The 16,753-nt window shown below is 36.3% G+C and overlaps 1 protein-coding gene across 2 annotated transcripts in view; it reads left to right on the top strand.

The window, feature by feature from the left end:
* The window catches only part of ZCWPW2 (zinc finger CW-type and PWWP domain containing 2), a 143,622-nt gene that overhangs the window by 28,924 nt on the left and 97,945 nt on the right, over positions 1–16,753 (top strand). The gene's annotated exons all lie outside the window — the stretch shown is intronic.

The raw sequence follows: 16,753 nt of genomic DNA, 5'->3' as shown, positions 1-16,753 counted from the left end.
GTTTTTTTTTTTTTTTAATTATACTTTAAGTTCTAGGGTACATGTGCATAACGTGCAGGTTTGTTACATATGTATACTTGTGCCATGTTGGTGTGCTGCACCCATCAACTCACCAGCACCCATCAATTCATCATTTATATCAGGTATAACTTCCCAATGCAATCCCTCCCCCCTCCCCCCTCCCCATGATAGGCCCCATTGTGTGATGTTCCCCTTCCCGAGTCCAAGTGAGCTCATTGTTCAGTTCCCACCTATGAGTGAGAACATGCGGTGTTTGATTTTCTCTTCTTGTGATAGTTTGCTAAGAATGATGGTTTCCAGCTGCATCCATGTCCCTACAAAGGACGCAAACTCATCCTTTTTTATGGCTGCATAGTATTCCATGGTGTATATGTGCCACATTTTCTTAATCCAGTCTGTCACTGGTGGACATTTTCTTATCAGAAAAAGTAATAGATAACTGTGAAAGTTGATGGGTATATTAACTTGATTGTGGTATTTTGCAATGTATCTATGTCAAAACATCATGTTATATACCTTGGTATATACAGTTTTTGTCAATTATACCTCAATGAAGCTGGTAGAAAGGGCGAAGAAGCTGATAATGCAGCAGGGGAAGTAGAGAGTTTTTGAGGAAAATTGGAAAGACCAGAATGGATAAATCATGAAACATTAGAACAGAACAAATTTTAGAGATCATCTAGCCCTATTCTCTTTACAGATAAGAACACAGAGTTCCTCTAGAGATTATACAGCTAGAAAGTTGAATAACAAGTATGAAAAATACTTTTGACTTCAAGTCTTGATATTTTTCTACTGTGTCTAAAATATTACAAAATTTTAATCCATATCTTTAGAATTATTTTATTAATCATTTCAAGTTCTTTCTGGAGGTAGGCAGGACACAAATAAGTAACATTCTTTCAATCCTGTTAATACTTTAAAAATGGCACTATGTGAACATTTCATTTTTAAAATGAAGGTTTGACTGAAAAAACATTATATGTTCAGTATTGCAGCCTTATAAGCATTGTTTACAAGTGAGATATTATCTAGAAAGTGAAAATCGTGAAAATTAAAATTATAATGCCAAAATTCTCTGACTCTGAAGACAGCGATACAGATACTGTTGTTTTTCTCAAACCTAGGAGAGTTGCATAATCTGTGAGAGCCTCTAGCTAAAAATGGATATATATCTTCCTATAACAAAAATATTGTAGAGTGAAAGAATGACAACTTTGGAAGAACAATCATTTTTCTCATTCACATACAAACAGTAAAAGCAATTTCTATCATAAGTAGCCATTTATCTTTATTCCTATTCCACATGTATTTATTCATACTGTCTCATTACATTCTAGTATTAGGCCGGGTGCAGTGGCTCACACCTGTAATCCCAGCACTTTTGGAGGCTGAGGTGGACAGATTGTGTGAAGCCAGGAGTTTGAGACCAGCCTGGCCAACATGGTAAAACTCCATCTTTATTAAAAATACAAAAATTAGCTGGGCATGGTGGTACATGCCTGTATTCCCAGCTTCTTGGGAGTCTGAGGCATGAGAATCATTTGAACCTGGGAAGCAGAGGTTGCAGTGAGAGAAGATCACATCACTGTACTCTGGCCTGTGTGACAAAGCCAGACTCTGTCAAAAAAAAAAAAAAAAAAAAAAATCTGGTATTGTTCAATACCCCTTGGGTGTGTTGTGATTTTACCTTTTTGGATTTTGGATACATCAGTCACAAAATGGTTATACATTGTAATAAAAATAGATGCTTCACAATTTATATTGGCTATATTCCATCTTAAATACTTTTGCTTTAATGAACACAAAAACTATGTAATATTTTAATTCAAGAAGAATTGATCTTATTTTCTAATTTTTTCAAACTCTGTTGTAACATTTAAAAATAACATGTATGGGCTGGGCGTGGTGGCTCATGCCTCTAATCCCAGCTCTTTGGGAGGCCAAGGCAGGTGGATCATTTGAGGTCAGCACTTTGAGACCAGCCTAGCCAACATGGCGAGACCCTGTCTCTACTCAAAATACAAAAATTAACTGGGCATGATGGTGGGCACCTGTAGGCTCAGCTACTTGGGAGGCTGAGGCAGGAGAATTGCTTGAAGCCAAAAGGTGGAGGTTGTGGTGAGCCAAGATAGCATTACTGAACTCCAGCCTGGGCAACAGAATGAGACTCTATCTCAAAAATACATAAATAATTAAATAAAAATAACATGTATGAAATACAGAAATCTTTGTAGAATTTATGTAAAATCCACAGACTTTTCTTATTTTCTTTTATGTAGCTCATGAATTTCACCTAAAGCTATATATACCTATAATAATTGTACTGTTACTAAGTTGCTTAGAACTACTTAGTAGGACTCTACAGGCCTGGATGTTCTCTTTAATAAATTCAGGTTATCTAGTAATGCTTATTTCTACATTATTTCTGTTGTCCTAATGAAGTTTTCATTATGTTTTATATGTACATTTTAGTAGCTTTCTTACTAGCTAATTGTTCTGCTTTTATTTTCTCTGTATCTCTTCCAAAACACAAATTAAATGTAAGACACTGTCAGTCTGCTATAACAAATTACCATAGACTGGATGCCTTCAAGAACAAACATGTATTTCTCATAGTTCTGGAGGCTAAAAACTCCAAGATCAAGGGAACAGCAGGTTCTGTATCTGATGGGGGTGTGCTTCCTGGTTTTCCGATGGCTATCTTCTCACTGTACCTTCACATGGTGAAGAGGCAAGGTAAAAAAAAGCAAACTCTGTGCTATTTCTTATTGTAATGACATTAATCCCATAATGAGGGCTGTCCTCTAATGACCTAATTACCTCCCAAAGGCCCCATCCTCAAATGTAATCATCTTGGGGGTGGGATACAACATTTTCTTAATTACTAGAATTTTTACTTTATAGTTATTTAAAAAGTTATTTTGGATGGTGGATGGGAGACAGAACTAGATTGCAGCTTCAACTCAGATGGAGAGAACAGTGTGTGGAGGCTTGCATCGTGAATTTTTACTCCAGAATGACTGCAGGAATAAATAGAGAAACCTGAGAGGTGCCACAGACCCTCTGAAGGAACCAGATTGCTCCTGCAAGACCCGGGAGACACCTCAAATACTGCAAAGTGGGAAAGGGAAATTGTCTGCCCCAAAATACACACCTCCACGGGGGAAACTGAAGATCTAGATTACAGGAGAAGATGCTGGCCTTACCTGGAGCTGAGTCCATTTATAGAGCTGAGTGAAATACAGGGGTAGAGGAAGCAGCAGGAAAAGCCCTGTGAGCTCACTGGGTCCCCTAGAAAGCCATATCTGCCTGGCCTCACAGGGGTCCTTCAGGAGGGTGGCCAGAAGCACTGAGAACAGGCCACAGGGAGAAGGCAATATCCAGCTGAACTTTGTAATGATTTGAAATGATCAAGAGGCCTCCTTGCCAAACCTCGAAGGAGGGCATGAATCCGGTGTGCAGACTCTACAGGTGGGTAACAAGGAAAGCCATACTTGCTTTTGCAACTGGGAGGTGGGTAGCCTGGGGCAAGTTCTCAGCCCCACTTGCCCACTGCCTAGAAACAGACTCGGTGATGTTGGTGGGGGAATGGTGGGGGTGAGACTAGCCCTTCAGATTGTTTGGGAGCTGGGTGAGGCCTGTGACTCTGGCTGTCCCCCACTTCCCTGACAACCTGCATGACACCATATAGACAGCCATAATCCTGCTAGGAACATAACTCCTTTGACCTGGGAACCTCACCCCCATCCTCCACAGCAGCTGCAGCAAGACCCACCCAAGGAGAGTCTGAGCTCAGACATACCCCCACCCAGTGGTTCTTTCCCACCCACCCTGGTAACTGAAGACATATGGCATATATCTTGAGAGTTCTAAGGCCCCGCCCACCACCTGTTCCTTTCTATACTGCCACAGCTGATGCTCTCTGGAAAGCATCACCTCCGGGCAGGAAGCCAACCAGCACAAAAGTAGTGCAGTAAACCACCAAAGCTAAGGAACCTCACAGAGTCCATTTCATCCCCCTGCCATCTCGACCAAAACAGGTGCTGGTATTCGTGGCTGAGAAACCCAGAGATGGTTCACATCACAGGACTCTGTGTAGACAACCCCCAGTACCAGCGTGGAGCCTGGTACTGGTACCGGCTAGATCCGGAAGACAGATAATCACTACAGCTCAGCTCTTAGGAAGCCATGTCCATAGGAAAAAGGGGAGAGTACTACATCAAGGTAATACCCCATAGGACAAAATAATCTGAACAATAGCCTTTAACCCTAGACCTTCCATCTGACAGAGCCTACCCAAATGAGAAGAAAACAGAAAATCAACTCTGCTAATATGACAAAGCAAGGTTCTTTAACACCCCCAAAAAATCACACTAGCTCACCAGCAATGGACCCAAACCAAGAAGAAATCCCTGATTTACCTGAAAAAAAAATGCAGGAGGTTAGTTATTAAACTAATCAGGGTGGCACCAGAGAAAGGTAAAGCTCAATGTAAGGAAATAAAAAAAAAAAATGATACAAGAAGTGAAGGGACGAACATTCAGCAAAATAGATAGCATAAACAGAAAAACAATCAAAACTTAAAGTATAATAATAAAAAAAAAAAACTTCAGGAAACAGTGAACACACTTAATGAAATGCAAAATGCTCCGAAAAGTCTCAGCAATACAATGGAACAAGTAGAAGAAAGAAATTCAAAGCTTGAAGATAAGATCTTTGAATTAACCCAATCCAACAAATACAAAAAACAACAACAAAAAGAAAAAATGAACAAAGCCTCCAAGAAGTCTGGGATTATGTCAAATGACCAAACCTAAGAATAATTGGTGTTCCTAAGGAAGAAGAGAAATCTAAAAGTTTGGAAAACATATCTGGGAGAATATTCAAGGAAAGCTTCTTCAGCCTTGCTGCAGAGTTAGACATTCAAATACAAGAAGCACAAAGAATACCTGGGAAATTCATCACAAAAAGATCATCGCCTAGGCATTGTCATCAAGTTACCTAAAATTAAGATAACGGAAAGAATCTTAAGAGCTGTGAGACAAAAGCACCAGGTAACCTATAAAGGAAAACCTATCAGATTGACAGCAGATTTCTCAGCAGAAACCCTACAAGCTAGAAGGGATTGGGGCCCTATCTTCAGCCTCCTCAAATAAAAGAATTATCAGTCAAGAATTTTGCTTCCAGCAAAACTAAGCTTCATATACAAAGGAAACATACAGTCTTTTTCAGGCAAACAAATGCTAAGATAATTTGCCACGACCAAGCTACCACTACAGGAACTGCTAAAAGAAGCTCTAAATCTTGAAACAGATCCTGGAAACACATCAAAACAAAACCTCTTTAAAGCATAAATCTCACAGGACCTATAAAACAAAAATACAGCTTAAAAAAACACAAAAACAAACAAAAAACAAGGTATGCAGATAACAAATAGAAAGAGGAATGGAATGGAACCCCACATCTCAATACGAACATTGAATGTAACTGGCCTAAATCCTCCACTTAAAAGATGAAGAATTTCAGAATGGATAAGAATTCACCAGCCAACTATCTGCTACCTTCAAGAGACTCACCTAACACATAAGGACTCATATAGATGTAAGGTAAAGGGATGGAAAAAAACATTTCACGCAAATGGGCACCAAAAGCGAGCAGGAGTAGCTATTCTTATGTCAGACAAAACAAACTTTAAAGCAGCAGTTACAAAAGACAAAGAGGGACAAAATATGATGATAAAAGGCCTTGTCCAACAGAAAAATACCACAATCCTAAATATATATGCACCTAACACTGGAACTCCCAAATTTATAAAACAATTACTATAGGCCACAAAACAAGCCTCAATAAAATTAAGAAAATTGAAATTATATTAGGCACTCTTTCAGACCACAGTAGAATAAAACTGAAAATCAACTCCAAAAGGAACCTTCAAAATTATGCAAATACATGGAAATTAACCTGCTCCTGAATGATCATTGGGTCAAAAATGAAATCAAGATAGAAATTAAAAAAATCTTCAGCCTAAATGACAGTAGTGATACAACCTATCAAAACCTCTGGGATACAGCAAAGGTGGTGCTAAGAGGAAACTTCTTAATCCTAAATGCCTATCTCAAAAAGTCTGAAAGAGCACTAACAGACAATCTGTGGTCACACATCAAGGAATGAGAGAAACAAGGAAAAAACCCAAACCCAGCAGAAGAAAGGAAACAAGATCAGAGCAGAACTAAATGAAATTGAAACAAACAAAAAAATACAAAAGATAGATGAAACAAAAAGCTAGTTCTTTGAAAAGATAAATAAAACTGATAGACTATTAGCAAGATTAAGCAAGAAGAGAGAAAATCCAAGTAAGCTCAATATGAAATGAAATGGGAGATATTACAACTGACACTACAGAAATACAAAATATCATTCAAGGCTACTATGAACACCTTTACACACATAAACTAGAAAACCTAGAAGAGATGGAAAAATTCCTGGAAAGATACACCCGTGTTAGCTTAAATCAGGAAGAATTAGATACCCTGAACAGACCAGTAACAAGCAGCAACATTGAAATGGTAATTTTAAAATTACCAACAAAAATAAGTCCAGGACGAGACAGATTCACAGCAAAAATCTGCGAGACATTCAAAGAAGAATTGGTACCAATCCTATTGACACTATTTCACAAGATAAAGAGGGAACCCTTCTTAAATCGTTCTATGAAGCCAGTCTCACCCGAATACCAAAACCAGGAAAAGAAATAAGCAAAAAAGAAAACTACAGACCAATATTCCTGATGAACATAGATACTAAAATCCTTAACAAAATACTAGCTAATCAAATCCAACAACATATTAAAAAATAATCTGCCACGATCAAGTGAGTTTCATATCAGAGATGTAGGGATGGTTTAACATATGCAAGTCAATAAATACGATATACCACATAAACAGAATTGAAAACAAAAATCACATGATTATCTCAATAGATGCAGCAAAAGCATTTGACAAAATCCAGCATCCTTTTGTGATTAAAACTCTCAGCAAAATCAGCATACAAGGGACAAATCTCAGTGTAATAAAAGCCATCTTTGACAAACTCACAGCCAATATAATACTGAATGAGAAAAAATTGAAAGCATTCCCTCTGAGAACTGGAACAAGACAAGGATGCCCACTCTCACCACTCCTCTTCCACATAATACTGGAAGTCCTAGCCAGAGCAGTCACACAAGAGAAGGAAATAAAGGGTATCCAAATCGGTGAAGAGAAAGTCAAACTGTTGCTATTTGCTGATGATGTGAGTGTTTACCTAGAAAACCCTAAAGACTTCTCCAGAAAGCTCCTAGAACTGATAAAAATAATTCAGCTAAGTTTCAGGATACAGAATTAATGTACAAAAATCAATAGCTCTTCTATACACCAACAGCAACAAAGCTGAGAATCAAATCAAGAACTCAACCCCTTTTACAATAGCTGAAAAAAATGACTTAGGAATATACCTAAGTAAGGAGGTGAAAGACCTCTACAAGGAAAACTACAGAACACTGCTGTTAGAAATCATAGACAACACAAACAAATGAAAACACATCCCAGGCTCATGGATAGGTAGACTCAATATTGTGAAAGTGACCATACTGCCAAGAGCAATCTACAAATTCAATGCAATTCCCATCAAAATACCATCATCATTCTTCACAGAATTAGAAAAAAACAATTCTAAAACTTATATGGAACCAAAAAAGAGCCCGCATAGCCAAAGCAAGACTAAGCAAACAGAACAAATCTGGAGGCATCACATTACTTGATTTCAAAATACAGTATAAGGCCAAAGTCACCAAAACAGCATGGTACTGGTATAAAAATAGACAGAAACCAATGGAACAGAGTAGAGAACCCAGAAATAAACCCAAATACTTACAGCCAACTGATCTTCAACAAAGCAAACAAAAACATAAAGTGAGGAAAGGACACCCTTTTCAACAAATGGTGCTGGGATAATTGGCTAGCCACATGTAGGAGAATGAAACTGGATCCTCATCTGTCACCTTACACAGAAATAAACTCAAGATGGATTAAGGACTTAAGTCTAATACCTGAAACTATAAAAATTCTAGAAGATAATATTGGAAAAACCCTGCTAGACATTGGCTTAGGCAAGGATTTCATGACCAAGAACACAAAAGAAAATGCAATAAAAACAAAAACAAATAGCTGGGACTTAAGTAAAGAGCATTTGCATGGCAAAGGAACAGTCAGCAGAATAAACAACCCAGAGAGTGGAAAAAAATTCTTCACAACCTATACATCTGACAAAGGACTAATATCCAGAATCTACAATGAGCTCAAATAAGTTAACAAGGAAAAAAAAAACATCAAAAAGTGGCCTGAGGACATGAGTACACAATTCTCAAAAGAAGATATACAAATAAACAAAAAACATATGAAAAGATGCTCGACATCATGAATGATCAGGGAAATGCAAATCAAAACCACATTGTAGTTATTCATACCACCTTACTTATCATACCACCTTACTCCTGCAAGAATGGCCATAATCAAAAATTCAAAAAATAGATGTTGGCATGGATGCAGTGAACAGGGAACCCTTCTACACGGCTGGTGGGAATGTAAACTAGTACAACCACTATGGAAAACCATGTGGAGATTCCATAAAGAACTGGAAGTAGAACTGCCATCTGATCCAGCATTTTCACTACTGGCTGTCTACCCCGAGGGAAAAAAGTTATTATATGAAAAATGTACCTGCACATGCATGTTCATAGCAGCCATGGGACCAACCCACATCTACATGCCCATAAACCAATGAGTGGATAAAGAAAGGGTGATATATATATTACTATTATTATATATCACTTAGACTATTATTCTAAGTGATGTAACTCAGGAATGGAAAACCAAACATCACATTTCTCACTTATAAGTAGGAACTAAGCTATGAGAATGCAAAGGGATGAGAATGACACAATGGACTTTGGGGACTTAGGAGGAAATAATGGAAGGAGGGTGAGGGATAAAAGACTACAAATAGGGCACACTGTATACTGCTTCGATGGTGTGTGCACCAAAATCTCACAAATCACCACTAAAGAACTTACTCATGTAACCAAATACCACCTGTTCCCCAATAACCAATGGAAATGAAATATTTATTTTGAACTCATTTAGACATATATTCTTATCACATCTCACATAAAAAATAAAATATAAGTGAAATAAATTTGGTTATGGAATTCCTAAAGCTTATTCATATAAAAGTACTTTTCCTAAATCACTTTTCAATTCAGTCTTTGATGTTGGTCTTTCCACATCATATTGCTATGGTCTGAATGTCTGTGTCCCCCAAAATTGATATTTTCAAGTCCTAACCCCCAAGGTATTAGAGGTAGAGCCTTTGGGAGGTGGCATTAGGTGGTAGGGCTTTGCAACCTGAACATACTAAGGCAGGAAATTGGTACTGAGAAGTGGAGGTGCTGCTATAAAACTTTTCTAAGAATGTGATAGTGGATTTAGGGTAGAGGCTTGCAGAGTTTCGAGGGGCATGCTAGAAAAGGCATACATTGCTGTAAACAGTTTTTTGTTGTTGTTGTTTTGATATGGAGTTTCGCTCTTGTTGCCCAGGCTGCAGTGCAGTGGCACGATCTTGGCTCACTGCAACCTCCGCCTTCTGGTTTCAAGTGATTCTTCTGCCTCAGCCTCCCAGGTAGCCAGGATTACAGGCACCCACCACCATGCCTGGCTAATTTTTGTGTTTTTAGTAGAGATGGGGTTTCACTGTGCTGGCCAGGCTGGTCTCTAACTCCTGACCTTGTGATCTGCCTGCCTCACCCTCCCAAAGTGCTGGAATTACAGACGTGAGTCACCCTGCCCGGCCAGCAGAAAATAAGGATGATTCTGGTGAAGGCCCAGAAAGAAAAGAGGAGTGCAGTAGAGAATGTCTCCATCTTCTTAAACAATGCCTAAGTAATCCTGAAGAGAATGTTGGTAGAAATATAGACATTAAAGGCCATTTTAGTGGGAGACCATTCTCAGATGGAAATGAGGAACATATCATAAAGCAATGGAGCAAAGGCCACCCTTGTTATCATGTGGCAAAGAACTTGGCTCAATTGTGTTCATGTTCTAGTGTTTTGTGGAAGGTAGAATTGTGAGTGATTAAATTGAATATTTGACTGACGGAAATATCTGAGCAAAGTGTTGAAGCTATGGCTTGGTTCTTCTTGACTGCTAATAGTAAAGTATAAGAGGAGAGAAATGATTTAAAGATGGAATTGTTAATCAAAAGAGAAGCAGTGCTTAAGGATTTGGAAACTTCTCAGCCTATACATATAGTAAAAAATGAGAAAGCATGTTCAGGAGAGAACATGAAGGGTGTAGCTAAATGACCATCTGATAAATTAGCAATCTCAACAGAAGCCAAGATCTACTATCCAAGAAAATGGCAGAATGACCCTGAAGAAAATTCAGAAGTCATCAGAGTTCTTGAAATGCTTTCATAGTGACTGTTGTCCAGTCATAGCATGGGAAAACCGTATCTGTGCACTTTTGGGTGAGCTTATACTTTAAATTATCAAGTCTATTCATGTACAGGCAATGACAACTACATAATGACTTTGAGAGGATATTGATTGGAAGATACAGTGTGGCTGCTGAGGTGTTTAAATGTGAAAATATGTGCCTTGGAAATTACGAAGTATCTCATTTTTTGTGATACTCTTAGTTTTAAACAGACAATGACTCCTCTTTACTTCCAGGATAATAATGTCTATTAACCTAAAACGGTAAATAAGACTCTTCTGAGGTTTTTCCACCCTCACCTGCTATGACCTTTGCTTCCCTTAAAAAGTGTTCTAACAGCTCAGCTCAATATTTTTGTACATGCTGTGCATCATTATACATGCATGCATGTTTTCATGGAATTTCCTTTTCTTTTCTTTCTTTCTTTCTTTTTTCTTTTTTTTTTTTTTTTGACAAACAAGGTCTTGGTCTGTCACTCAGGCTACACTGCAGTGACATGATCATAGCTCACTGCAGCTTCCAACTCCTGAGCTGAAGCAATCCTTATGCCTCCACCTTCTGAATAATGGGAATACAGGTGTGCCCGGTAACACCCAGCTAATTATTTTTGGTAGAGATCAAGTCTCACTATGTTGCCCAGACTGGTCTCAAACTCCTGGGCACAAGTGATCCTCTCACCTTGGCCTTCCAAAATGTTGAGATTACAGGCGTGAGCCATTGCACCTGGCGAGTTTCCTCTTATGTGCTCCTTTGCTCCTTCACCTCGCTAAAGTGAACTACTTATCTTTTCATGTTCAGCTGCTCCATGCATCCTTCATGGAGCCCTCTTATTTTAAGAAAATTATTTTCTCATTTGTGTTCTCCTAGGTATTTGTGCATCTAACATTTATCATACTGTACTGCATTTATCAACTATTTTATGGAACTTGGTATCTATGTTCTGAGTCAAGAACGGGGATTGTTTCTTGTTCCTCTTTTGTTCACAGTGTCTAACATTTAATAGGAACTCAATATTTGTTTGAATTGATGTTTAAAGTCATCAATTTATTCAAAAAATATTGTCTATAGTGTGCAAACTACTATGCTAGGAGTTCAATATAGGGTAATAAGTAATACTCTTATTATCCCCAGGTAAGGGATCAGAGATTTTGAGTGGTTAACTAATTTGCCTAGTAAAGAGTGGTAGAGTTGTCTGGCTGAAAATTGAGTGTCCATAACCATTCATATACATTTCCTTGAATTTAAGGCTTTATAATTTTAAATAGCCATTCTGTGTTTTCTATTTTTAAAATTTAATATTTTGGTTTTCTGCATTTTCTAGTTCAATATAAGTAAGTTATGAAATAAAAATTTAGAAACAAAAGTTGAATGAAGCAAATATTGTACTCAGCAGAGCTTTGCATTTGTCAATGTCTTTATAAACTAATTCTGGTCTACTTAGGTATGATTATATCGGGATCCCTTCAAAGGCTCTAGCATTCCTGTGACCACATTCACTTCCTCATTGTCATTTGCATATTTTATATGTGGCAGGAATTTTGAAAACCGGCAAAGTGTTGGAGAAAATGTAATGGAATCAATGAGAATCTTGTTTGAAAAGAATAAACATTTTATGATCTATATTCTAAATTCTATTAGCCTGGATAAAACGTATCAAATCTAAAATACCAAGAGGTTTAAGTTAGATGCAATTAAAAATGAGTATCACTAAGTAATAATGATGTTTTCTTAGTGTTAGTTTATCTTCTCAGTATTATCCACTATGAGACCCAACTTCCTAAGAAAATCTGAAAACCTTATCTACCATTTAAAAGTGATCTTTTAATCCCCTTAACATTTTATAATAGACTGTCATAATGAATTTTCGTAAGCTTTCCATTGATGTGGTGCCACAAACTTTCCCCTTTATAGCAATCCATTGGTTGCAAGTTGGACAAAATGCTACGTGATTGAGTGACAGTAATTAATTTCTTCTTTCTGTCATCTCTCTCATACTTCATTATTTGTATTGTTAATATTGTCTAGTTTTTCTGTTTCTTTTTAGAAATTTTTTTAACGTAACTTTATTTTCTGAGAAATAATCTAGATAATATATTCTATAAACTTGTTTAGTTAGTTAAATGTAACTCCAATACATTGCATTATAGTAATTGTAAATGAATAACTGAAAGGCACATTTGTGAAACCCTCTTAAGTTACGGCATCTCCCACCTTTTCAGCAGGAGACCTCACATATGACCAGCTTACATATGGTCTTAGTGAAGATTCCAGTGTCAATTTCATAGTAAGTATTAGTAAAGCATATTTTTTCTTACTTATTAAATAAAAATAAATAGAATGTCCTTGAATGAACTTGTTATTGATGATCTCATTGTTTCTAGATCTGCACCCCAACTATTTTCCCTCAGCTCAGTTGTTCATGCAGACTCTCAATATCTGCTTTAGACTTAGAATTTTCTGAATCTCTTTTGGTACAGGGAAAGACATCTGAAAGAAAGGAATACAGAGCCCAGAAATAGATTCATGTGCACATATGTGAATTAGGATAAAGAGCCATTTCAGACCAATTACTAAAAGATGAAGAATTAAATAAATATTATTTGGATCATTGGTTAACTACTTAGACAAAGAGTAGAGTGTTCCATCTTATTCATTCACAAACACAGAAAATATTCCAGATATTCCAGATGGCTTAATTTTTTTCTTTTCCTCCCTCCCTTCCTTCCTTCCTTCTTTCCTTTCTTTCTTTCTTTCCTTCCTTCCCTCCCTCTCTCCTTCTCTCCTTCTTTCCTTCTTTCCTTCCTCCCTTCCTCCCTCCCTCCCTCCCTCCCTCTCTTTCTTTCTTTCTCTCTTTCTTTCTTCCTTTCCTTCCTTTCCTTCCTTTCCTTCCTTCCTTCCTTCCTTCCTTCCTTCCTTCCTTCTTCCCTCCCTCCCTCCTTTCTTTTCTCTTCCCTTCCCTTCCCTTCCCTTCCCTTCCCTTCCCTTCCCTTCCCTTCCCTTCCCTTCTCTTTTCTTTTCTTTTCTTTTCTTTTTCTCACTTTGTCACCCAGGCTGGAGTGCAATGGTGCAATCTTGGCTCACTGCAACCTCTATCTCTCTGGTTCCAGCGATTCTCCTGCCTCAGCCTCGGGAGTAGCTGGGATTACAGGCGCCTGCCACCACACCTGGGTAATTTTTGTATTTTTAGTAGAGGTGGGGTTTCGCTACATTGGCTAGGCTAATCTCGAATTCCTGGTCTCAAATGATTCACCAACCTCAGCCCCCCAAAGTGCTGGGATTATAGGCATGAGCAACCATGCCCGGCTGCTATTTCAACCCTTTCTGTCACCATCCTTATTCAATGAATACCCTTAGGTGTAGTGTTTAATGATGGCAAAGAAACTGGAAAACATATGGAAAAAAAATCTAAATGAACATTGTAGAAAACACATAAGTGATAATTATGACTAATTTTGAGGTATAAATGCAAAATAAAAACTATGATGCTGGAAAGAAATGAGCTAAAGGCACAAAGGTCATCTGAATTAAAGCATTCTGTTATTTTGAAGAAGGTAGAGACATTGATTAATTTATACCTTATTAAATCATGTATTAAGGGTAACAAAGTAATAAAAATAACATAAACTTGTGAAAACCAGTATAGAGAAGAAAAATATTAATTTGTTTTAATACAAGTTAGGAAAGGAAAAAAGAAGTAAAGAAATAGCATAATAAATAAAAGGTGTACAAAAATACAAGTATGTCAGTGTCAAAGTAAATGCACTAAAATCACTGGTTAGCAGATCATATCTTAGATTGGATAAAAATGCAAATCCCAACAATATACTGTTTATAGGAGGCAGAGACAAAGAAATCCATAATATTAGAAAGGGTAAAAGTAAAGGGAAGGTAAAAGTTATAACTAGGACCAAGCCAATCATAAACATAACTACTATCTTAATTGCTATGTTAATAGTGGACCAAGTCGTTTGGTCCACTAATTAAGTTAGTAGATTGGCAAAGAACATTATTAGGGATAAATTGCATCATTACGTAAGATGAGGAAGAATTCATCAGCAAGATGTCACACATCTGAACATGTATATATTTAATAAGCAAAGAAACCTGACAAAATTACAGGATAAATTGACAAATCCACAATTAATGTGGGAGATTTTAACATAGCCCTTTAAGTAATTAATGTATCAACCAATTAGTATGGATAGAGAAAATTAACCCCACAAACATAAAATTTTATTTGTAATGGTTGATACAAAGCTTGGTATAATGATTAAATGTACACCTTGCACCCAACAATTGAAAACTACACATCTTTTTTTTGCACACGTATAACATTCACAAGTATTGTTAAGTAGGGCCACAAAACAAAACAAATGCCAAAAAAATCAATATCACACAGATTATATTCTCTAACCAAAATACAATTATGTTAAAAATCAATAATAAAAACTCTTAAATACCCCTACCTTCTGAATTTTTTGAATTAAGTAACTCATGGGTAAAAGATGAATAGAAACTGCATGTTTAAAACTAAATAATAAAGCAATACTGAGAGAGGAATCTATAACCTTGAATGCTCGTAGTAGAAAAGACTGCAAATGAATTAACTAAGCATCAACTCAAGAAGAGAAAAATAAGAGCAACAAAGAATGTCCAAAGAAAGTAAAAGGAAATAAAGAATGAAGAAAAGTGCAGCTATTCATTAAATAGAATTCAAAAAAATGAGGGGACTCAAATTCTGGTTGTTTAATAAACTCTGACAAGATAAATGAAGAAAAAAATAGAGGGCATAAACTTCAAAGTGAAAGAGATAAATATAATGAGAAATATAGTAGATATACTAAAATTCATAAAATTTATGTTAAAATTAGACAATTCCTCCCTGAGGCAAACTTTCCCAAAACGGGAGAACATTTTTTACTTCACTTAATGAAGTAACTTTATAATCTTCATATGAAAACCAGGAAAAGACAAAAGGAGAAATAACAGACAAATCTTATTTATACACACGTAAAAAATATTAATTATTAATAAATGAAATACAGCACTGTATATTAAAAACTTATGAGGCATAACCAGGTAGGGATTATCCAGAATACAAGTATAGTTTATTATTTAAAAAATCCATGAATATAATGTACCCAATTAATATGTTTTAAAAGAAAAACCATATATTTATCTCAGTATATGCAGAAAAGAATTTGATGAAATTAAACATCACATTATGATAATATCAATTAAAAAAATCCTTCTGGTAGGCCGGTAATAGAAGGAAAACAACTTTCTGTAACCTTTTAATGGTCTCTACAAAAGCCATACTCCCAACATAACAGTCAAACATTCAAAGCATTCTCTTTAAAATTGGATAAAGAAATCTACTATCATGGCTTCTAGTCAATGTTATATCTGTGTTAGCCAGCATAGTAAGACAACATATGAAGATTGGAACTAAACAAGCAAAAAAAGCTGTTACACACACACACACTTGATGTGAAGTGAAAGTTTAGGAAAAGACAGGGACTCTGTGAGTAACACATAACCTGGCTCCAAAGTCTAACCTCAGTCACTTCTGCTTTACTGACTGGTGACCCAGAAAGTAGAGAAAAAATTTATTTACTTCAGTTGCAGTCCACATTGCAGTTTTGCTCCTTATGCATTTTCTCATCAATTAAAGAATTAAACACATTAAAACAAATATCATTAGTAAAATTTTATATCTTCTACTAGATTTGATTCTGTTTTTAGACTTTTTCACTCCTTCAGTATGAAAAATTTTTGGTCTTCGTATGTATTGGTTCATCTTGTTAAAATTTATTTTATTACATTTGCATGAGTGAGATTAATAGGTCAAAATTTTTGAACTATGGCTATTGAAATACATTGACAGATTTCTAAAGCAATTTGCAGTGGTCCTGGTAAGGTATATGACAAATATAAGTAAGTGAGCTTCTAAATATATGATTAATTTATAAACTAAAGGATTCTTTAAATGGTGCTTATACTTGGATAGTAGTGTTTTACTAATTCATGTATATGGTACATCAGTCTTTTTATTTTTAAGAAATAGACTTTGTATTGCAAAATAAGTTGCCGATACTTAGTTTTACTTGTATTTTATTTATATTTATTTATTACTGTATACATTGTTATTGAAGCCAGAATTTGGGGGCTTTGTCACACAATTCAAACTTTTTATATGT

The sequence above is a fragment of the Piliocolobus tephrosceles genome, chromosome 2 (genome assembly GCF_002776525.5).
Source record: "Piliocolobus tephrosceles isolate RC106 chromosome 2, ASM277652v3, whole genome shotgun sequence".
Taxonomy (NCBI): Eukaryota; Metazoa; Chordata; class Mammalia; order Primates; family Cercopithecidae; genus Piliocolobus; species Piliocolobus tephrosceles.
This window is presented reverse-complemented; position numbering and strand designations above follow the sequence as displayed.